The sequence below is a fragment of the Marmota flaviventris genome, chromosome 14, assembly GCF_047511675.1.
Source record: "Marmota flaviventris isolate mMarFla1 chromosome 14, mMarFla1.hap1, whole genome shotgun sequence".
Taxonomy (NCBI): domain Eukaryota; kingdom Metazoa; phylum Chordata; class Mammalia; order Rodentia; family Sciuridae; genus Marmota; species Marmota flaviventris.
Window position 1 is genome coordinate 66498463 of NC_092511.1, and position 24631 is coordinate 66523093.

At 34.1% G+C, this 24631-nt stretch overlaps 1 non-coding gene across 1 annotated transcript; it reads right to left on the bottom strand.

Annotated features, from left to right (window-relative positions):
- Positions 1–8750: 8750 nt before the first annotated feature.
- On the bottom strand, positions 8751–8832 carry Trnae-uuc (transfer RNA glutamic acid (anticodon UUC)). Its single transcript has one exon. It is a non-coding gene; the product is annotated as a tRNA-Glu (tRNA).
- Positions 8833–24631: the final 15799 nt, after the last annotated feature.

Below are 24631 nucleotides of genomic sequence, written 5' to 3' on the forward strand. Positions count from 1 at the left end.
TGGGTAATTATATTTTCACGAGGATGAGGCTGTGCTAGAGCAAGTGATGTGGCTTTTGTATTTGGGGAGAAAATATATTTATTCTGAAGTATCACTAAAAATAATTTTAAAGCCATCCTTAAAGTAACTACAAAGTCTTGTTTTAGAGACATGGATTGATTTTTAGGTCAATTCCAAACATTAGAAGAAGGTTCACACTGACATTAATAAAATATGTCTTCAATACATTTACTGTATACCGTGCAGAAAAAAAAACTCCAGATCAATAAAAAGTCAAACAAAATGACAAATGCAGTAAAGGAAAAAGTTTCCCCTGTACTGGTTAGAGACAGTCTTCGTATTTCTAATGCCAAAGGGAAGCCCATTTACCTCCAATAGGAGGCACAAATTAGTAAAGGACTCTTGTGTTTACATACACAATTCTGATATATTACCATGTGAGACCACAGAGCCATACAGAAAAATGGTAATCTTAGAATCATTTTGGGAAGTCACAGAGGAAGTAAAATTTCAGCTAGGTTTTAAAGGTGGTTTGGGAGTTTTCTCCAGTAAGAGAAAGAAGAAAAACTTTTTTGGTAAAGCAAAGATTTATGAACATAGCTTAGAATGGCAAAAATAACCCAGAGGTTAAAAAAATCCAGTTGACAAGTTCATTCTAATAATACTAACAATCACATAATAACAGCAATCACTGCTAACACTCATCAAGCAATTATTGAGTTTTCTATGTGCCTGGAGATGAAGTCAAAAGTCATTCCTCCCAAGAAGAAAGAATGAAAGAAAAATTGACTGTGTTGAAGAAACTGAAAAACAAAGGGTTAGCAAGAGGAAACCCTATATTTCCTGAACCAGGAACACCTAGCAGAGATGGGGCCAGGAAAGGCTGGAGGCACTGTGGGTGGTGCTACAGGAGGGGGGGGGCACCCACAGTTCTGCTCTTACAACATTTTTGGAGGGTGGGCCTTCAAAAGCCTTTGTGCATCTGAGATAGGGTGAGGTGTGGCAGACCTGGGCTGAGATGGCATCTGGTATCCCTGCATAGAAGATTGTGAGCTACCAGGTGAAAAACCAGCCTCTACCTCAGAGCAAAGCCTGTCCAAGGAAGGGACATGACCTTTGTCCTTGGAAAAACCCACAGAGCACTCCTAGGCACATTCCCACCCTGCTAAGTTGTTTATCTACAAATAACAGGAGAGATCTGCTGAGCCAGGTGTCCCTGACTCAGTCAGGCTAGGTGGAGATCCATAGCAACCCCCTAGCAGCCACCAATCAGCATGAGACAGGGAAATACCTGGGATGCCAGATGACCCTCCCAGTAGTTTATGGTAGTTGATAACCTGTTGGGAAACCATGTAGTTCAGCACGTACACCCCTCTTGGCTTAAACCAATCAGTTCAAACGAATACCCCTTTTACACTGACCAATCACCCCTACCCAACTTGTTCCCGCCAGTGAATGTGCTAATCATGTTTTAGAGTTGTTATTTGATTTTCCCGTGGTGTGTGATGATTTGCTAAGGGATGCTATGATGTATGTGAAGTCCCTGCCCTCTCCAAAACATGTATAAAAATGCTGCAAACCCTGGGCTCGGGGCCTCTCAGCGTCACCAGTTGCTGTGTGTGCGTGCGGAGGACCGAGCTAGCTCGCAATAAACACCTCTTTGCTGCTTACATCGATCTTGGGTCTCTGGTAGTCCTCGGGGGTCCCGAATTCGAGCATAACACAGGGTGAGCTATAAATTTCAGCTTGACTATGTGCCAGGTATTCTTGAAAAAGGTTTTTGATGCCTAACCTCCATCATGCCACTTAATGCCTGTTGTACCAAATCATAATTAAAAAGGAAGTTTCAAGTTCCAGCTTTTATATTTGTCACCTTGAACAATTTATTTAATTTGTCTCACTTTTTCATATTTCTGATAGGAATGGTATTACAGGTAGCATAGCATTAAGTTGATATTAATCAATATTGAAATAAGTATTAATTTAATTTAAAATGTGAGATGTTTTTCAGTTGTCCATGACCCCAGACTATCCTCTCCTCTCTGTTCCTATGCATTTGTTTTGTTTTGTTTTGTTTTTTAACAGTGAGAAATGCCATGTCAGCTTCATGATGAAATACGGCAAGGAAAAATTAGCTATAATACAGAAATTTTAAGGTGGGAAGAAACAGGGTATTTTTGAGTTTTGTACAATTGTTGTTAGAACCTAGGGTCCATCTACCACTGAGATAGAATTTAAAAAGAAAATAAGCTGGGGCTGTATCTCCCCATACATAATTCTATGTTTTATTTTGAGTCAGGATCTCACTACATTACTAAGGCTGGCTGGCCTCAAACTTGCCTCAGCCTCCCAAATTGCTATGATTTCAAGCATGTGCCACCATACCCGGCTTTTGTTTTGTTTTGAAAGAGAAACCAGGGAAAGAATTTTGAAAAGATGCAATGATATGGAATTGTGACTATTTTCCTAACCTCCCAGCTGTGTGAAACAAACTGATGGGTATAGAACATAAGAAAGCTTTGAACTACTAAACCTTCAGCACAAGGAGGTAATCAACCTGTGGTTTCAGAGGGAGCCACAATACTCAACAGAAAACCTGGCAGATGCAAAAGAGTATGATGTATGGATCTCCTAAAGCTGGTGGCGGAAAACAGAGCAATAGTCTTTGAGGCTGAGAACTACAGACCCCTGCCTGTATGGTGGTGATAAGCAATGTGGCTGCATATTTTCAGGGATTTGTATTCTTTAAGGTTTTCATTGCAAATTGGAAGCTAAGTATTTCTGAGAATTTTTTTTCTTTTTTCTTTTTTTCTTTTCCCAGTTAGTTAAAACTCTTTCTCTAAACATGGTCATTCCATGGAGCAAAATTTGGGTTGGAAAATATTTTACTTCCTATGATGAGGAAAGTTTCATGGCATATGAGGCCAACGGCTTGGATGGCTACCAAGTTTGCTATTAGGTGAGTTTAATTACTCATCTAATTGCAACCCATATGACATTCTGCCACAAAGTAAAAGAGAAAGAGATTTTTCTGGAAGTCCTGATAAACTCTTCTGGCCAAGCTCAAGCTATCATTAAACAAAGTGGGCCAAAGTTCACAAAGCAGAGAAATAAGGCTCAGCTTCATGAGTTCATTTTATTATACCCAAAAGAACCACATGCATTTTTATATTGCTTTTAATTTGATATTTTACACATAGGGAAATTTAGCAGCAATAAAATGTTGAAAAGTGTACCCTCAGATGCTGCATGGTGAATGTGATGCAGATTTCAGCTATTCGTGGCTGCAAGTATAAAAAGGACTCATGAGGCCAGTTCTGTTTGTCACTGTTTGTTCTCCTCCAGGGTCTTAAAACCAAAAGTTCATAATTACATGCTGGTATTTACTAGACATTTCTAATTTGGTTGAGGTATGTGTGTGTGTGTGTGTGTGTGTGTGCGCGCGCATGCACGTGCATGCACGTGCATGCTTTTTGTACTTGAATTTTGCATCCTCACTCAGAATCTGACCGTGTTAGATATCACTGGAGCAAAGAACCCACTGAAAATGAATGTATCCTGCCCATCTAGTCAGGCGGTCAACAGGTATTCTTTAGCAAAGTTGTTGTGATATTTATTCATTGAAATAACAGAAATAAGAAAAAATGGGTAAGCAAAATTATCATAAAGAAAATAAGTTATCAGAGTATAAACTCAAACATGTACATTTATTATAATTTTGTTTATAGAAACTTTAAATGATAAGCCCTACATTGTTTTCCAAAATAAGTTTGGTTTTTTTTTTTTGTTTGTTTGTTTGTTTGTTTCCTGTACTGGGGATTGAACCCAGGGGCAGTTCACCATTAAGCTACATCCTCAGCCCTTTTTTATTTTCTTATTTTGAGACAAGGTCTCTCATTAAGTTAATTAGGGCCTTGCTGAATTGTTGAGGCTGGCCTCAAACTTGTGATCCTCATGTCTCAGCCTCCCAAGTTGCTGGTATTACAGGCATGGATCACTGTGCCTGACTTTTTTATAAGTATTTTTAAAACTTTAATTTAAAGTTTAAGCATTTTCTATGCACTCAATATTTCATCAAAATAATAAAATTTTCATTAATTAAGAGAAATAATAAATCTCAAAGAACACTTACAAAACAAATATTAAAAATAAAAATCCCACAGAGAAACTTAATCCCACTCTATGCAATGAAAACAGGAATATATGTCTGGTTTGCCTATCTTCAGTCAATTTATATGCATAGCTATCCTGATGAATGAACACATAGCTACAGATAAACACATATTTTATACTTCACTAATGAGATCGTACAGTAATATTTTAGGTAATGATATTTTCATGAAACAATATATTATGACTTATATTTTAAGTTTTAAAACTGTTCTTCTAACTTTTAATTTTAAATGGTATATCAGAATAAGACATAAATGTAGTTTACTAAATTAAATATCTATTGTTTGACTTTTTTGTATCTTGTGGGGGGGCAGTACCAGGGATTGCTGGGTGCTTCACCATTGAGCCATGTCCCCAGTCATTTTTTTAATGTTTTTTTTTATATATATATATGAAATCTGGGTGGTTGGCATTTGATTAAAATGACTGGGCTGTCCACAGGTGTGTTTATAGGGTGGGGTGTTCCTGAGGAAATTCACTTCTGGGACTGTGAGATGAGTGTGGAAGATCTGCCCTCAATATGGGTAAGCTCAATCCAATGGAATAGGGCCTAGATGGGACACAATCATGGAGGAATAATTAATCCTTGCTCTCTTTCCTGAAGTTGTGATCCCCTTCTCCACTTGCTCTTAACATGAGAACACCAGGTTTTTCAGCTCTGGGGCTCCAGAATTCACACCAGTGGCTACTGTGCTCTCTGGCCTTTGGCCTGGAACTGAGATTTGCATAGTTGGCTTCCCTGGATTTGAGGTCTGTGGATTTGGATTGAGCCATGCTTCTGGCTTTCCTGGTTCTCCAGCTGGTGGATGGCCTATCGTAGGATTTCTTGGCCTCCACAATTGAGTGAGCTGATTTCTCTAATAAATCCCTTCTCATTCATCTTTCTAAATATATCCTATTTATGCCAGTCTCAGTACTGATAAGGTATACATTCCCAAATGTATCCTTCTTTTTTGAAAGTTTTTATTGGTTCTTTTTAGTTATACATGATAGTAGAATCCATTTTGACATAAATATAAAAGCATATATCTTGTTCTAATTCAGTCCCTTTCTTTAAAATATTTTAACTTATAGAGGACCTCATCTTTCACATGAGTATTAGTATTAGTTTCATTAAATTATTGTTTTATTTTGACCATTTAAAAAAATCTACATTGAATTCATTGAAAAATATATATTACTAAATATTTCATATCTATGATTATAGCATAATATTTCATCTGTTTCAATATTCTTTCATGCGCTTCAGAAATGTTTTGAAAATTGCACTTCCTATATCTCTTCTTCAATTTTTCTACCTCAAATGTATTGCTAGAATCTTTAGTTCCCTGTAGGACAACTAATTGAGAGCAGGCATGCAGTCTGGTTGTCAATTTTTATATTAACCTAACACATTCTATTAAAAATTAATTCCACCACATTAAGAATTTTCTTGTTGCCAGCTTTTTATCTAATTTAGAGAATAAAAGAAAGAGACCTACCCAAATAACACATTTCAATAGTTGAAATGCACATTTTTATTTAGGAAATGTATACATGTGTCAAAACTTCACATGGTTCCCCATTAATATGTACATGTTTCATGTATGTATGTAGCAATTTACAATAAATTTAAAATGTTAAAAAATAAAGTAAAAAATGGTAACATTTATGATATCATATTTAAAAGTAGGATGCATGCTATAGTAATTGTCATGAGAAAACTGTATTCTCATCTAATTAGCAGGAATACTTTTAAAATTGTGAATTAGTGTTACATGTTATGGCACATATTCTTACATCTGTTTTTACTTTATTATTATTATTATTTGTGTGTGTGTGTGTGTGTGTGTGTGTGTGTATGAGAGAGAGAGAGAGAGATACTAGGGATTGAACCCAGGGATACTCTACCACTGAGCTATATCCCGAGTTACTTTTAATTTTTATTTTGAGAGAGGGTCTCATTTGTGATCCTCCTGCCTCAGCCTCCCAAGTCACTGGGATTATAGGCATGTGTCACTGCACCTGGCTTGCATTGATTTAAATCTCTATGTGTTCTGTTGATCTATTAATGATGTGGCGGTTATACTAATAAACTTTACTATTTGAACCACGCTTCTATTTTCAAAATAACTTCCTAGTTAAGATATACACACTTTCATTCATTTATGAGCTATGTTATACATATTATGCAGTTCCATAATTGATTTAAGATTACATTTACTATTTTTTCATATACATTCATGCAGTTTAAGTCAATACTTTCTTATTCTAGCCTTATCCAGCTTATGATAGGCAGAATAATGGTTCTACTCAAAGATGTTCATGTTATAATTTCCAAGGTATATAAATATATATGTGTGTGTGTGTGTCTATGTGTGTATGTGTGTGTATAGTGTTACACAGCAAGAAATAATTGATGTTGCAGGTGGAATAGAAGTTGCTAATCAGTTGACTTTAGGATGGGATGATTATTCTGAATTATCCAGATGGACTATGTACTCAAAAGGATCTTGGAAAGATGAAAGAGGGAGACAGGAGGAATTGTGTTAGAGTGATGTAATATGAGAAAAATTCAACCAGATGTTGCAGATTTTGAGAATGGAAGGCAGCCATGAGCTAAGAAATGTGGGCATCCCTTAAATGATGTAGAAGGCAAGAAAAAGAATTGTCCCCCGGAGTCTCCAAGAATAGAAGCAGCCCTACTGATGTTTTGATTTTAGTCTGCTGAGACCTATTTTGGAATTCTGACTTGTGGAACTTTAAGATAATAAATTTCTGTTACTTTAAGCTTCAAAAGTTTGTAGTAATTTGTTAAAGGAACAACAGGAAATGAATACAGGTTTCAATATTATATTAGTTTAAATACTATGATAGTTCATTGAACCTAAGATGTCACTCAATTGGAAGGTACACCATTATTAAAGAAAAAATAATGTCAAACTCTAACAGGATGTTTTCCTGTCACATTAACAATAAAATGCATTGCAGTTTCAATAATATTACCATATGGACAAAAATGAATCTAGATTACTCACAGCTTTCCTTCTTTTTCTATTTACTAAAGGAAATTTGCATGAAGAAATTATCAATTTCCTGAAGGCTTGGTAAACTAACCTTGGAAACCCAAATATTTTCATTTGTAGGAAAGAATGTGTTTGGAGGTTAATTAATTCTATCTGAAGTTCTTAATTTGTCTTTATCAGGATCCTGAAAAAAATATATGTATGAGTCCTTTTATCCATGCATATTTATATGTGATTAATAATGTTTAATTTCATAATTTGTCATCTGTAGTCAAAAATGTGCATTTTCTTCTGTATGCATTTTTGTCAAATTTCTGACTAGCTTTGTCTTTACTGTTTTACCTGGTAGACAGCTATCTTCACTTCGCCTGTCTGATCAATGTCTTTCACTTAGAGCCTGGAGAGATTCTCAGACTTTTCTTTGCCTTAAGATCTTTATTCCTTCAGTGTAGCTGTGTAGTCTAGCATCTGATAGCTCCAGATGGACTTTATTTAATCCTTCTTGGATTTTCTCCTGAGAATAGTAATAGGAGCCCATATGCAATGAGAGAGCTTAATTCAAATTGAAAATTGAATGGGAAGGGAAGGAGATTGTGACAGCTGAATTTTTTTCCAAAAGAGAAAATCCTTTTTAATCCTCCAGTAAGTCTGTAAAAATATTATACTTATAATAAAAGAGAGAAGGAAACACCTAGAATTTTCCCCAAAAGGCTTACTCTACCATTTAGCATCACTGCCCCATAGCCTGAGTGCATGGATGGCCCATCAGTGATAGGAAGTTCACTTGACAATACTTCAGTACTTCCCTTTCACCATTGCTGTGAGCTGAAGCCATCACTGCTTCCAAAGACCAAAAAAAAAAAAAAAAAAGCCCAGTAGAGTTTTAAAGAGGACTGTTGCCTAGGAGAACAAATTAATATGCTCTGGAAAATATAATAAGAAGTCCAAAAGCTAAGGCAATGATGTCTGTTATAAGAATTATGGCAAGTTACTTACAAGAATTATTCAGCATCTGTATCATCCACTAATTTTGCTATGCAAGAATAGGTAAAATGATAGATTAAGTGAAGGAATGTAATAAAAAAAAGAAGAACCAGTGTTGGTTGTATATTAGAAGAGTATATGTAAGTATCAAAAACATCACCCTACTTGCTCTCCCAAAGGGCCAACTAATCAAAGCATTAAAGCCTGGCTCCAAAACCAGAGGCAGGTGGTTTGAAAGACAGAAGTTGTATAGGGGCTCTGGCCTGAAGGATTGGTGGTGGCAGTGCAGGGTCAATAACTGGAAGTATGCTCTTCAGCCCTTCCACAGGCAATTCATGCTTCTCCCTGAAGTTCTTATTTTTATGCATTTCATCAATTGTCTCAGTATACCTCTATCAAACTTCAGCACATTTTACAAATATCTTTAATAGTATTTCGTCTTGCTAATTCAATCTCATCATTTTATTTAATTAATTTATATATTTACTTATTGTATACAGATCAAATCCAGGGGCACATCATCACTGAGTTAAACCCCCACTCATATATATATTGTAGACGGACAGAATGCCTCTATTTATTTATTTTCTCTGGTGCTGGGGATTGAACCCAGGGCCTTGTGCATGAAAGGCAAACACTCTACCAACTGAGCTATATACCCAGCTCCAGAATGCCTTCATTTTGTTTATTTTTATGTGGTGCTAAGGACAAACCCAGTGCTTTGCATATGGTAGGCAAGCGCTCTGCCACTGAGCTACAACCCCAGCCCCCATTTTTATTTTTTATTTTGAGAAAGCATCTTGCTAAGTTGCTGAGACTGGACTTGAACTTGTGATTCTCCTGACTTGGCCCCCTCGAGTTGCTGGGATGACTGGTATGTGCCACCATTCCCAGCTCTTCATTTTGATTAGTTTTATTCAACCACCACTTTTTCTGCAGGAAGAGAAACTAAAATTCTCTTGAGTAAAAATGGGAAAGGTAAAAATATATATCACAACTACCAAGAACAATGGTGAGAAGTGTCGTGGCCTTGGGTACTACTGCATGGCTTGACATGAACTGTGAGCTTTTTCTAGACCTGCAGACTGTCAAGGTGAACATTTTGAAAACCTAAGGCAGAGTGCATTCTGAATGTGAGGAGAGCCTGGATATAAGACTAACAGATTGCTGGGCCATGAGTGATGGAGGTTCAACAAGGTTAGAACTAATTTCTGTAAACATGAGGGATGAGAGAAGGAAAAGAAGCCATTTTGTAAGAAGTGGTCACACTGAGTAGATTCAAATTTTGCTGAGATACAGCAGAAATGGCATGGGGATGAGAAAGAGCAATAAAGTCAGGGTGTTGCTGAATATTCACACTGGATAAGCATGCAGCCAGGATGTGAACAAGTTACCAATATGTTGCTGAGAAAATTACGAATAACATGGAGAGGAAATTTTAGAAAGTATAGATGGTGGTTATGGACTAGTTTTCTTTTTTCTATTATTGTGATATTGAGAATGGAACCCAGGGATGCCCACCGAGTACATCCTCAGCATTTTTTTTTTTTTCACTTTGTGACAGGATTTCTTTAAGAAGTTCTGACCTGGGACTGATAATCCTCCTGCCTCAGCCTCCAGATTCTCTGGGATTACAGTGATGTGTCACTGGGCCTGCTCAACTGAATTCTTTAGGTCAATCAGTTAGAATAAATAAAAGTTACTGAGAGTTTGAAAACAAGGGAGAGTATTGAATAGCAACCATAGGTAACTAATTAAAATTGACAATTTATGCAAAAAGCAGGCTTTGTCTTAATCCTAGGACACAAGGGAGCAGAAATCATAGAAAGGTTGCTAGTAGATATTTCTATGAAAAAAAAAAAGCTACAATTTTAGGATAATTGGGTTCAGTAATGTCGATATAACTCCCATAAATTCCAACATAGTTTTTGCACATAATAGATTCTTAATAATCTTTGTTAAACTAGTGAGTAGTTTATATATTCTATAAATTTGACATTTTCCATATCAACTATCCCTAATTTCAGTTTTCCACTTCATCATATAAACATTCCTACCAACCAGGAGTAATATAGAAGTTGGAATTTAGATTTTATAAATGTTAGAATCAATTACATTAATATTCACCATTTTACTGGTGAGGGATGGTATCTTCACATACATTCTAGTATACTGAAGTCCATTATTTTTAAACGCTATTAGGTACCAGCTTTCTTGTGACTCTGAAGAGCTCATGGGATACACATAGCCCTCCCTAGGATGAGACTAGTTCATTGTCTCTTTTATTGTATGCTTATTTGTTGTAGGTATCAGATATTCACACAGATATAGATATATTGCAGAACTGACATTTTGGCATCTGGGGCTGAATAATTTTTAGTTACAGGGACTATCCTATATGTTGCAGAAAGTTAAGTAGTATCATTACTTGCTTAACTTGTTGGATACCAGTAAAAATAATTCTGACAATCAGAAATGTCTCTCATCACTGCCAAGTATTGTTTTGGGGTCAAAATCAACTGACTTAGGAAGATTAACAACAAATTAAACAAAAGTATTTACATCAATTTCTCCTATTTTGTTTTAACCTAGAGAATGACTAATTTTCAATCATTTGATAGTATGATTTTTTTTCTTGAAATCTTCCATTTATTTACAGGTAATAATTAGAAAATAGAAACAATTAAATGATTCTTTTTTTAGGCCACTTTAGACTAAATTATTTGGAATGAAGCACTTGAATATTTGAACGATTCATAAATTAATCTTAAGAATAACCTTAGTTTTTAAGATAAATTAATAAAATTAACCTTTTGTTTAAAAATTATTCCTAAAAGTACCAATGATGCTTAGGATCCAGATAGCTGATTTTAAAATCTCATGAAAAATAAGTTGGCCACTTAAGAATTATATTAAAGAGGCATTGCCTAAATGAAAAGTATGGAGATGAGGAGGAAGTGGGAATAGTTTGGTCATTCTTTCTGTATCAAATATATGGTACTTGATAAAACTTTGAGTCAAATAAAAAGATTCAGTTAATCACATTCACCATTTGTTAGCACTATGTTTTTTAAAAAAAAAAAATTGATGCATGACTTTCAATATTTTACAGAATGTCTATAAGGATAATTAAATAGAGAGATTTAAAAGTACCAAACTGAAAAATGGCAAGTACAGTTAGTTATCAAAAGAGGCATTACTATTTAATAGTACATCATAGTACTGGACTCAGAATTGGCATATGAGTATGATTTGTGATTGATGCCTTCCCTGAGTAGGTACCAATGGTAAATCACATAACCTTCATTCCTCAGTTTCCTTTTTAGCAAGATAGGAATAAAAGCAGCAGCTTCACAGTAGGAAGATTCAATTAGAAAATAGAAGTACAATCACACAGTATTTCTTCAAACCAATGTCTGTTATCATGAGGTAAATCTGAATCTGAAGAAGATAGATACCGTGTAACCATGAATAGATATCATATTTCTGTATTTGCTATTATTCTCCTACAAGAAATAACACCAAAAATAGCTTGGTGCTGTGGCTTATGCCTATAATCCCAGAGGTTTGGGAGGCTGGTGGGCTGTAAGCAACTCAGTGAGAAACCTGCTCTAAATAAAATACAAAATAAGACTGGGGATGTGGCTTGGTGGTCAAGTGTCCCTGAGTTCAGTTACCAGTATCAAAAACAAAACAAAACAAACAAAGAAACAAAACACACAAAAAAAATCTTTATAAAGTCCCTTGTTCAATTAAAAACAATGATAGGGGCTGGGGATGTGGCTCAAGCAGTAGAGCACTTGCCTGGCATGCGTGCGCCCGGCTTCGATCCTCAGCACCACAAACAAACAAAGATGTTATGTCCGCCAAAAACAAAAAAATAAATATTAAAAAAAACCTCTCTCTCTCTCTTAAAAAAAAAAAAAAAAAAAACAATGATCATATATACATCAGTTAAATAGGACAAAAAAGCCCATAGGTGGCCTTTGAAATAATTGTCATATTGCCACTGTTCTATAGTGTTAATTTGAATATTATATCTTTTAATTATTTCAGTTGAAGGCTATACAAATGACACAGAAAGTGACAATAGTCTTCAATCATTAATGTAGCAAATATAAACAGAAATCTTGAAATTGCCCTGACATTATGAGGAACTATATCTATCCCTTAACTGCATTATTCCTGAGTTATTTTTTCATTGTGGGGAAATGCATTTTTTCTGTTTAATTTGGACTACATTATTCTGTTCTGGGTTTGGAACTCTAGCATAATGTATTTATAGTTAACAAAGACTGCATTCTTTCTTCACTTCCTTGCTGTTTATTTTTAGTGGAAATTTCTACTAGAATTAATGTTTCAGGTTTATTTAGGTCAGAGGAGACCATCTTAGTTTTAGCATCCATTATGTAAACTTGAGAAACTGTGAGGACCTGTAAAACTGTGGTCTGTTTCAATCCATTAATGCATGCTTCTTGGACAGCTTAATGCATATGTCTTCTTAACTAAAATCTTAAAATCTCAAGAAAGTTGAAGAGAAGATTGTTCTTAGTATTTGCAATGACTAAAATAGTGTGAGCAAAACATGTGATATTTCCATTTCTTATCAATTGCTTGAAATATTTTTAAATATTACATAATATATTGCATTTTAATCTATGAATTTGCATTTCTATACAACAAGCTGCAGTGCATACAGTAAATTGAACATCATAGGCTCTTCCTGCTTGAGAAATTCCTCAAGTCTTTGAATATTTGCAACTTATAAAATTACAAAAATGAACCAGATAACTGATATTTACTCTTAAAATTCTAAAACTTTAAGAACGGATATCCTGCTGTCGTCCGAACTATCATCATAACTGTCATCATCTCAGAGTCCCTGAGCATTGTTTAGCAGGCCTTGTGCTTGTGTGGGAACAAAGCAGCCTGAACTGACAGAATGTGAATGAAACAGCAAGGGCTGCTACAGTGTCATATGAAAACACAAAGAACTGGTGCCCCAGGTCAGGGCCAAGAAGGAGAACCCAAACTCATTGTGTGATACTATGAAGCCCTTCAATTCATTAGCCAGGGCCAGAAAACATTTCAGATATCTCTTTTGCACCAATCCAAATGGAAATTTTAGGTTGTTCTGTCTCTAGTCTCCTTGACTTTATACATAAACTTTTACAAACACAACATGTATTTATATGAAAACATCTTTTATCTCCATAGTCCTACACTATAATTTTTTTAGCAAAATAGTTATAATGGCATTCCTCAAAATTGTAAAGAATTCAAAAGTTTGATAGGCATAATTTCAGAACCTTGTTCTCTGTTCAAGACCTTGAAATCTCCTGAACATACTGACACTTATATTCTCTCTGAAAACTTTATTTAATGTGAGAAGGAACTTGGATTAAGTGACCCAGGAAGTCTTTCTGTGATTTAATTGTTTTTATTGGCCTAATTAATTTAAAAAGCTTAATTATGAAACCACATGAGTGCTGTGCAAAGTCTGCAAAGTACCATTCAATGACGTCCAGACGCAAAATGCATCAGTAGCTTTTTTACCTAATTAACAAAATAAACCAGAGAGATTTATAGTACAGAGTATATACCCAAAGTAAAACAATTTCATTCCTCCTAAGTTTCCTTTGAAATAAATCGCAATAGGAAATTAATTTTATAAAGAATACTTCTGCATGACCATTGGAAAGTTACCATCTGTTCCAGTTAACTATTCATTCATTTAAAAAATATCTCAAAACCTAATGATTCAAAATAGCATTAATTTCTTTCTTTCTTTCTCTCTCTTTCTTTCTTCTTTCTTTCCCTTCCTTCCTTCTTTCCTTCCTTCCTTCCTTCCTTCCTTCCTTCCTTCCTTCCTTCCATCCACTGGGGATTTAACCCAGGGGCACTTTACCACTGACCTACATCTCCAGCTGTTTTTATTTTTATTTTAAAACAAGAGTCTTGCTACGTGCATAAGTTGCTGAGGCTGGACTCAGACTTGGGATCCTCCTGTCTCAGCCTCCTAAACTGCTGGGATTATAGGCATGTGCCACTGTGCCTGGGGAAACATCAGCCATTTTATTATTTTTCGTGGTTTTAGAATTATGGGTCCAATTGGGAAGTTTTCATTTGCGCAGTAGAGGGGTTGGGTCATCTGTAGACTCTCACTCAGGTGTCTGGCATCCGGATGGAAACTCTTAACAGCTGGTTAAATTTGAACAACCTGGTACCCTTTTTACTTTGTCTTCCCAGGATAGTAGCTTCAGGGTATCTGGACTGATATACTGTGGTTTAAATATTCAAAAGCTCATGTCCCAATAGAGACTCTGGTAGAAGCTACACCAACTCTCATTACCAATCCTTGGGTGTCACAAATAACTTCAGTTACATTTTGTCAATTGGAAGTATCATTAAAACCCAACCAGATTCATTAAGAGGGAAATAAAATCTCCTTTTTTGTGTATCAATGAGACCCTGAATGTGCATATGAACTGGAAAAAATAATACATGACATGGCCATTTTTAATAAATGCAATCTATATTTCAACCTTATGGCAGAAACTTCATACCGTACATATCTCAGGCAAGTACACACAAGACAGGACAGAGGCAGGAATCTACCAAAGTGTGACTTGACACATTTAAGTAAATCAAAAACATGTGAGGGATGTCCAGGACAGGGTTCCTAATTTCTGCAAGTAGATATAGGAAAGTATATTTAGGAAAGGATGATAATCTGTGAGGTCAGTCATGTTCAGGAAGGAGACTGATTAGGAGGATGAAAAGAAGGAGAAAGGGAAGGTAAGAAAGATGGAGATTAGAAGACAAAAGGAAAGGAAAATAAATCTATGTATATATTTTTTAAAGAAGCAGTAGATTATGTAGCCTACTTCAAGTCATGAGTAAAATATCTTACTGATTAAAAACAAAAATTATTTTACAGATGCATGTATGGATCTGGGCTCTGTCATTTTCTGTCTGAAAGAGGATGAGGTAATTACTTTAGGTAATTCTACAGGCTTGTAAATTGTAATTAATATCATACTTAAGATGTATGGTCATTATGGAGATCAAAGGAGACAATGTGTAGAAAATGCCTGTTCCCAAGTACAAGGGCTCAAATAATGCTCACTACTCCCTCAAGAGGTACTGGCATTAAAAATCCATCTTAAAAGACAGTGAGTTTGAAAAGAAATCACAAAAGAAGTCTATTGATCCTGCCTTATCAATGCTGGTTAAATCTGTAAAAAACAAAACAGAACAGTTTCAAGCAAGAAAAAAACAAAAAGTCAAATGATGATCTTGTTTCTTTTTGGATGGAGAATGTATACAGAAACAGAATGAATACTGAGAAACTGCCTTTCAAGAATATGAAAACTTTTCCTGACCATATTAAAATTTTTCTCTGTACATAATTATTGTACCTAATTGTGGATGGCAGATTTGTACCAGTATTCCCACAGATTAATCTTAATTAAATTACCTAAATTATAGGATTTAAAACAATTTTATATTTTATTAAGTTCAGTTCCTACTAATAGAAAGCTACCCTAAGTTAGTTAGCTTCTTTTTAAAAGACTTAACAATTCTGTGTAAAAACAAAGTGGTATCTACTCTTAAGTCCATGTCAAAGATTAGTGACAATTTGAAAATAAGGATATATAATAATACATTTATTTCTGTGGAAGCAGGAGGCAAATTTAGATAGCTATTAAAATTATTTATTTTCTAGCTATAAAGGATGGAAGCCAAGAGCTTTGTCGTTTGTCATGCTTAGTAGTTTGTTTATGGAATTAATTTATAAATAAAAGCTCAAAATATTTTTTAAAAAACCCATCTTATCTTCATAGACTCCACATGCTAACTTTATGTGTCAAATTGTATATTCCTTGGATTTATTCCTCAGTTATTCAGTGTATTTTCTTAATGTGTCTATCTATACACCATTGTCAAACATACTAAAGTATTATATCCATTAAAGAAGAAATTCATACTTGTTATTACAAAACCCTTCCATTGTATTTTCAAAATAATTTCATTTCACTCTTAGATTACCAAATTCCTAAAAGTTGACTATCAGATTCTACTAATGAATAAGTAATTAAAGTAAAATGAATTTTAAGTGTTTTGTTTTCTGGCAGTTTGTGATTATAACAAGAAACAAGATACCTTGAAGCAATTCTTCTGTGGCCAAAGAAAGGCAATATCACAGAATCTCAACTTCACAAGCTTAGAGGCAAAGAATATGCATAAAATTGACAGTGTTTGTAACAGTCAGATTCAAGGTTATCAAAATGAAAAAGAAATGTTCCTATCACCATAGGATTTTATTTATTTATTTTTTTTGCAGGGAAGTATGGGGATTGAACCCAGGAATACCTTACCAGAGCTACATCCTCAGTCCTTCTTATTTTTTACCTTGAGACAAAGTCTTGCTAAGGTGTTGAAACTGTCTTCAAACTTTATATCTTCCTGTCTCAGCCTCTCAAGTCGTTGGGATTATAGGTATGTATTACCACACTGGGCCACCAGAAGATTTTTATGAATCAAATTCAATGTTTAAAAATTTCCAATAGGGAGCAATCGCTACATAGGCAGATAGATAAACAGACAGGTATGAACACCTTCAATGATAAGTAAGGATTACTATCAGCATTGTTTCTACTAATTTCCCTGTCAGTTCCTGAAATTAGCTGACTTAGTTACTTGGCTTTTTCTTTCTAAATGAAATCCATCAGCGCTTAACTTCTATGAAACAAAACTCCAGTGTACTTAAACTGTATCATACTATTTAAACTATATCAATATCTCTATGGGTGTCTATAAGATCCTCGTGGGATATAATGACTGAATCAACAGCAATGATGGCAGCATATGATGAGGAAGTGGGGTTATATTAAAGAGAATTTCTTCTCTATTCAGTTAATCATTATAACATCTCTGTATGTGAATTGTTATAATCCTCATTTGATGGATGAGAAGAATAAATTTCAGAGAGGGAATACTGTGTGTCGTGTGTGTGTGTGTGTGTGTGTGTGTGTGCATGCTCAACACATACACACACACGATTCACACACATAGAGTACACTCCCTTTGTGTGGTGCAGGGGTTGACTTTTTTTAAGCCTTTCACATTTTAAACCCAACTTTCATCCTCTCACCATCACTGCCCCCTTTCGGGAAATGGCATTAACATGAGCATAATTTAAAATGGAAAACATCTATTATATATTTTTGTATTTATATATCTCCAATTTTTTATCTTTGAAAGAAGATTCTTTCTCATGCCATATTAATATATTGTATTAATATTAATTAATAATCATGGCAGATTATAAAAATATAATTATAATACTCAGAGCAGAATTACCTGTGTGACACATTCTGATAAATGTAATTATTTCTAGACTTGCATTGCCCAAAATGGTAGCCACTGGCCACATGTAGATAATGAGCATTTCAAATGTGACTACTCTGAATGTAAAATATACTCCAGATTTCAAAGACATGGCGTCATATAAAGCATATTAAGCATATTAATTTTTTCCTATTTAGTACATGCTGCAGCAATATTAAATTAGATATCTTATGGAACTTAATTTTGCCTCTCTTTGCTTTTTTTAATACAATGACTAGGCATTTTGACTTTCATGTATGGATCTCATTGTATTCCTATCAGACAGCTCTGAACTAGAAGCATGCAGAAGGTTGGATTTATTTCTCATATTTCAGACCAGAAAACTGAGGCATAGATGCATTAAATAACATGTCCATTCTCATTTATAGCTGGAAGAATGTAGCTTACTACTGAATCAATCTGTTTAGCAGGAAGTAACTTTAAATGGAAACAAGTCCAATTCCTACATTTTACTACTGGAAGAAATTTTGACTGGAGAGTTTACAAAATCATGTTATAGGTAGAGCAAAACATGCAATTTTTATCCAAATGCTACTGTTTCCATTTCATGATTCTACCATGAGACGTCAGTGTCCCTTTAACTGTCCTCTTTAATTCCAAAAATATAAAGCACATTTGAGACACTATGGCAAATTATAAAGTTGGCTTTGCTAATCTTTAAAATGTAGAACTGTATCTTAGTTCCTGAACTTAGTGCCAATCCATTAATAACACTGGGTTGAAGATTGGACACTTCAGCAACTCTACTTCCAAATATTATGATTCTTTATTTCAAGCCATATTTGCAAAAGCTCTCTGAAACCTAAAGAACACACCAACAAAACACTAAAAAAGAACGTTTTGACTCTCTGCTATAAAACTGAAATTTCCTAAGGGCAACACATTTGGCATATTGAAAAATAAAACACACAGACCACAGTTGGAGATTTTATTTTCCTTCCTAACTTTTAGATTGTACAGAAATTATTCTTTCCAACGAAGAGAACTGAAACCTTTGTTTTCCTTTAGAATTATTGGGCAGAGGTTCACTGTGTACACCATTAAATGCTGCTGAATATGACCTCTACACAAGAAAAATATGAAAATGAATGCTTCATCACTTTGGAAAACCTAGTACTCTTGGGATATGAAAGAACCAACATGTAGGAATTCACATTTGGTGCCTGGATGGGGCTTCAAGTCCCTCTCATCTTTGTTGGGTAAGCTGCTTATGTGTTTCTGTCACTCAGTTTCTTCTTTAGAAATGGCAGGATTGAAGGCATCTCCTTCCTAGGTGTATTACAAGAATAAAAAGAGACAATATGTCAACTTAGTGGCATCTACCTGACTTAACACTGGTAGTGAAAGATGTTCACTGAATCTGAATGTATTTTCATGTATACAAATGAACTGCCTGTACTTGGGCCCACCATAAAAATGTGTCATTCACTTAAAGAGAATGAGAATCATATCAGTTACACATCCATTGATTTACATGTTGCCATACTAGTGTCTGTTGTATTCTGTAACTGATATGATTCTGCAATCTGTATACAGGGTAAAAATGGGAGTTCATAACCCACTTGAATCAAAGTGTGAAATATGATATATCAAGAACTATGTAATGTTTTGAACAACCAACAATAAAAAATTTTTTGAAAAAAGGAAAAAAAAAAAAGAAAAAATGCCAATAAAAAAATAAAGAGAATGAGAATAACAGCTTTCTCAACACAAGGTTATTGTGGAGATTAAGTAATTTAACATATGCAATATAAATAAAATAATATTAACAAAAGTGTATACATTAATTAAAATCCATGTGGAAAATGACACAGTTTCCAGATAGGAATGCAATCCTATGAGCCTGGTACATGCCTGTAATCCCAACTATTCAGGAGGCTGAGGAAGAAGGATGGCAAGTTAGAGGCCATCCTCAGCAGTTTAACAAGGGCACATAGCTTAGTGGCAAAGCGTCCCTGGGATCAATTCCCAGAAACAAAACAAAACAAAAGAAAGAAATTCAATTCATCCCAAAAGAATTTTTATATGTGGGAAACTGGGAAAGTTCATACTTTAATTATCTTTGTGTGTGTGTGTGTGTGTGTGTGTGTGTGTGTTACTAGGGATTAAATCCAGGGGTTTTTTACCACTGAGCCACATCTCTAGCCCTTTTTATTTTTATTTTGAGATAAGGTTTTGCTGAGTTGCTGAGGGTCTTGCTAAATTAATGAGGCTGGACTTGCCCTTAACAATCCTCCTGCCTCAGTCTCCCAAGTTGCTGGGATTACTGGCATGCACCTGGCTTCATTATCTTCATTTTCATTAGGGTAAAAAGTCCAAATTTAAAGAAAATTATTCTCAAATTTAAGAAGAAAACTATTTTGACTTCTAACAGAGCAAGAAGTAGAGTTAAGGGTGTCTTAAATTTAGTTCTGCAAGTGATTTACAATGTGCTGCTGGAAAACCCATTGATTTCTTCCCCTAATTTACCAGTTGGACTTTCTTGTTACACTATTTCAGGCTTCTGTGGTTCTTTATATTCTTAATATTTCTACAGGTAAACTATTTTCTGTTCCTTATTCTCATTAAAAAAAATGTCATCACTGTTCAATTCTCATTTTAAAAGGACATTACTGACTTCACTATGATAAGCCTTCTCAAACCCATTTTTAAAACTCAGAAAAGGACCAATTCATTATCTAATGGCATTTCTTGAAACTGGAGTTGTTAATAATCTATCATTAACTGAAGCAACATCAATTTAGAAGACATATTATTTATGTCAAACTAATCTATCTTAAGAAGGTGACACCAATGTTAACAATTTGATCAAAATAATACAAAAATGGTTTTTAACTGAACATGCGTGAAATGAGGAAGAAGTCACTTTGGCTTAATATGTAAATGGCATATATCTATTAATACTGAAACTTCCCAAGATGAAATCTTAGCTTAGCTTTGAGTAGAGGAAAATTCTAGGTATTTTTAATAAAATTGGATTGCAAATAACTTGATTATAAATAAATTAGGAGAAGTAATGAAATTGCCCTAAGTGTTTTAAGTAATTAAGCCTCTGGGTCATGTATTTTCATTTGGTTAAAACTAAATAATTGTTCAGCCACTGAAGTGGCATATATTTCTAGTTTTCTGTCTCCACAATACACCTTTTTTCTACAGAAAATTGACTTTTCTACTGACTAAAACCTATACAGAAAATAAATTAATCCAGAGCTCCCTATTATACTAGAATTTACTGATATATTGAAGCAACACTAAGACACTATGACAAATACTAGCAGAATAATACCTTAATAGACTTAATTGGACAATGGAAAAAATAGATCTTGGTCTGAAGAAATAGTAGAAAGTAGTTTCCAGAAGCTATAGAGATACTGCTGGTACCCCTGGTCCCTGTAAGTGAGAACACAATGGCTCCCAGTCTCAAAATCCATATTGCGTGCCTCTTGTCTTCCAGCTGCCATTCTTCCTATGAAGAATATATTAAAAAAAGAAATACTTTTTATGCTTTTATACAGCTTATGGCCTATATTTAGAAAGACACTAAACAATTAAGTTTAGAATTATGATAGCTTATCAGTCATAGGATATACCCTGGATAGTATGAGAAGCGCACATCCAGTCAGGGTGGCCAGCAAGATGCATTGTAGATGTTTGATATTTAAGATGTTTGATATTTAAGATTTTGATATTTAAGATTTTGATATTTAAGATTTGGCTTAGCCTGGTGAAGGGAAGAGATTATGGGGTTTGATTTTGTTGTGTGTTAAGTGTGGCTTAGAAGAACAATCTGTGTGAAGATCTCAAGAATGGAAAAAGCATGCTATAAGAGGTAAAAGGCAACTAGGAAAAAAGAAGAAAAATGAACATGAGATTTGGAAGGCAAGTCAATGGTAGCCATGTAGGCCAAGGGCTTGCTGGTTATGTTAAGGGTTCTTACCTTTTCTTCGAGGCAAGGGAAAAACCCAGTTATGACGTGATAATGGTCATGTCACATAACATGATAAAATGTTTGATAATTTTGGTATCAAATGTCAAAAATACAAACATTATAATTTACCATAGTTATGACAATTATTCTTTTTATGTAATTAATTCAATATTCAACCCTAAGCCATGTTAACTGTGTAATGTGGTGATTTTAATGTATTTATCATTTCCAATGTGTTATTTACTTTAATTTTGTGTCTTTTTAACCTCTCTTTTTTTTCTTTATTCATCAGAAAAAATGAAGAAAAGAAAAGGAAGAAAGGAAGGGATAAAGAAATTAAAAGTAAACATAATATTACCACAACATTAAAGTAAATAAAATATTACCACATTGGAAATAATAAATACATTAAAATCATCACAAAAGACAGCTAACACGGCTTAGGGTTGAATATTGAATTAATTCCATAAAAAGAATGCTTGTCATAAATATCATAAAATTATAATAATAAACAAAATTACAATAAAGACTTAAGAAATTAATGTTTAGGCTCCAACAAAAAAATAGTAGGTATACCTAGTTACCAAACAGGTGACACTTGTAATAGAAAAAAAAAATCTTTAAAATTTGAAAAGTAAAAATCTTTAAATGGAACACTTCCAGACTTTAGTAAAATTGATACAGATACTTGCACAGGTAAATAATCTGGTTCAAGCATTAAAATCTAAAGAGAAAATTTAAAAAAAAAATTAAGAGAGCTAGGCTAGAAAAACAAGTTCTTACTCTAGGAAAGTAATTGGGTCACTGACACCTGCACAGCCACTCCTGAGCCAGGTAAAAATAAAGCAGTAAGTACAGAGTGCTGAGGGAAAGAAAATATAGTTGAGAATATTATGCCAGTCAGGTTTTGTTTTGTTTTTTAATATTAAGTTTTAAAATGAGACATGTTAAAAAGAAGTCAAGTAGCAAAGTATGTATGTTAATAAAACTATTCATCAACCAAACCCAATAAGGGAATATGAAATAAGGAGGCAGAGGTCAAAGACATTAGTCCCGTTTGCAATTTTCAAGTGAAGAAGGTGTGAGAGGTTATTCTTCACATGTAAGGACATCATCCATGGATTCCTTAGCACGTAGTAAATAAAAGAATTTAACAACTGTAAGTCCCTCTTTTAAATACTATCTAACAATAAAACGCAGATATAATCAGTGGATTACAACTTTGGATATTGAACTTCATAATAGAGGAGTTTGGTAAAAGGTCTGGGAATAACTGCATGTAAATGAATGTAAAAAGAACTGAATATCTGTGGAAAGCATGACTACAGATTGGAATATAAAATGATACAAAAACAAAACATATTGATGCACAGTTAGTAAACCACTAGATGTGAAAGAAAAAGAAGACGACCATAACATTGTTAAGTTTTCAATTTAAAATGTATTAAGTTATAGTTATATATGAAGTTGAATAAGGAAAACAAAAACCATAATGATTCAAAACATTTCAATAGTTACATATTGGTTTTGTAATTTTACAGGAATATTTTAGTTGTTTATGTCTAATAGATATAAATATTTGTACACATATTACATATGGACATACACACATATACATGCCCACATAAAATTCAGAAATTTCTTTTTACTCTTACTTCCATTTGTTCTAATTACTTCTTGCAATTTAAGCAAAGGGAAATTGAAAACCCTTTCTGAAAAAACATATGAAACTATTCTTACATGATGGTGCGAATATACCTGTGCAAATGCCATTCAAGTCCCTATTATTCAGACAGTTTCTCTTTGTGCTCTATATCTATCTTATTTTTGTATATTTATAGAAAAATATCTAAACAAATATTAACATGATATTAAAAATGGTTTTTGTTTTTCTTCCAAGTGGTGGGAATGTTGGTGATTTTTTGGTCTGGTTGTAATTGTATGTCTTTATGGAATTATTTTAATATGCACTTATTAAGCACTCTTTACATTCTTTCAAATAGAAGCTGTTATTTAATTAAAATCTCTTATTTGCTTTTAATCCACTGTTTATATAGTTATTTAATTAAAATGTTATTAATCCAAAGAAAACCATTTTCTTTTTAAAATAAAATCAGTATATTTCTAAAATCAAAACACAGTGGCACATGATACAGAATATATTACATGACATAGGACGTAGAATATATTCTGATCTATATATTAGGAAAACAGAAGCAACTATTAGGGTTCTGAATCAGACTTGAGAATTTTGCAAATCTACATCCCACCCCATCCTTCCCTCCCTGCAATCCCTGGCTTCCACATTACCCTTAGCTCTAGCTATTTCTGGTGATGTCATCAGGCTGGCTCCGACCTTGGGGACAAGGCATGGTTTCACAGTCATCTCAGGGAAGGGCATCATTTGCCTACAACCATCCCACTAAATTCTCCAATTTCTTCTTGTACTTCTATCATTGTTTTCCTCCATTAGTTTTCAATTTGTGTATTCTGATATTTTTAAATGGGGATAAAGATTATAAAGAATATACTATCTTTACAAAGATAGTATTAAGAGCATTTTCATTAACATGTTTATATTTGAATTATATCAATGCCTATCAATGCCTCTTTAAACTACTTTTGTTTTTTATCATCTAATAATCTGAAAGTTCATTAGTATATACCTATAATTTATAAATTTTATTACTTTTTCCTTCTCTGTATTGAATATGTATTCCTGGGTAATCCTCCTTTTTTTTTTTTTTTTTTAATTCTGCTGATGGTCCATTAGTGTTTAGTCTCCAATGTTTCAAAATAGACACATGAGCCAGGCACACCTGAAATCCCAGTGGCTAGGGAGGCTGAGGCAGGAGGATGGCAAGTTCAAAGCCAGCATCAGCAACTTAGTGAGGCCCTAAGCAACTCAGTGAGACCCTGTCTCTAAATAAAATATTAAAAAGGGCTTGGATGTGGCTCAGTGGTAAAAGCACCCCTGGCTTAAAAAAATAATAATAATTAAATAATTTAATTAATAAATTAAAAATAAATAGACAAATGATTCTAGTTGATTCAGTCCTCACATCCTAGGCAACTCTTGAGGTAACAGCGAAAAACTAGGATGTGGATCATGTGACATGGTTAAGAT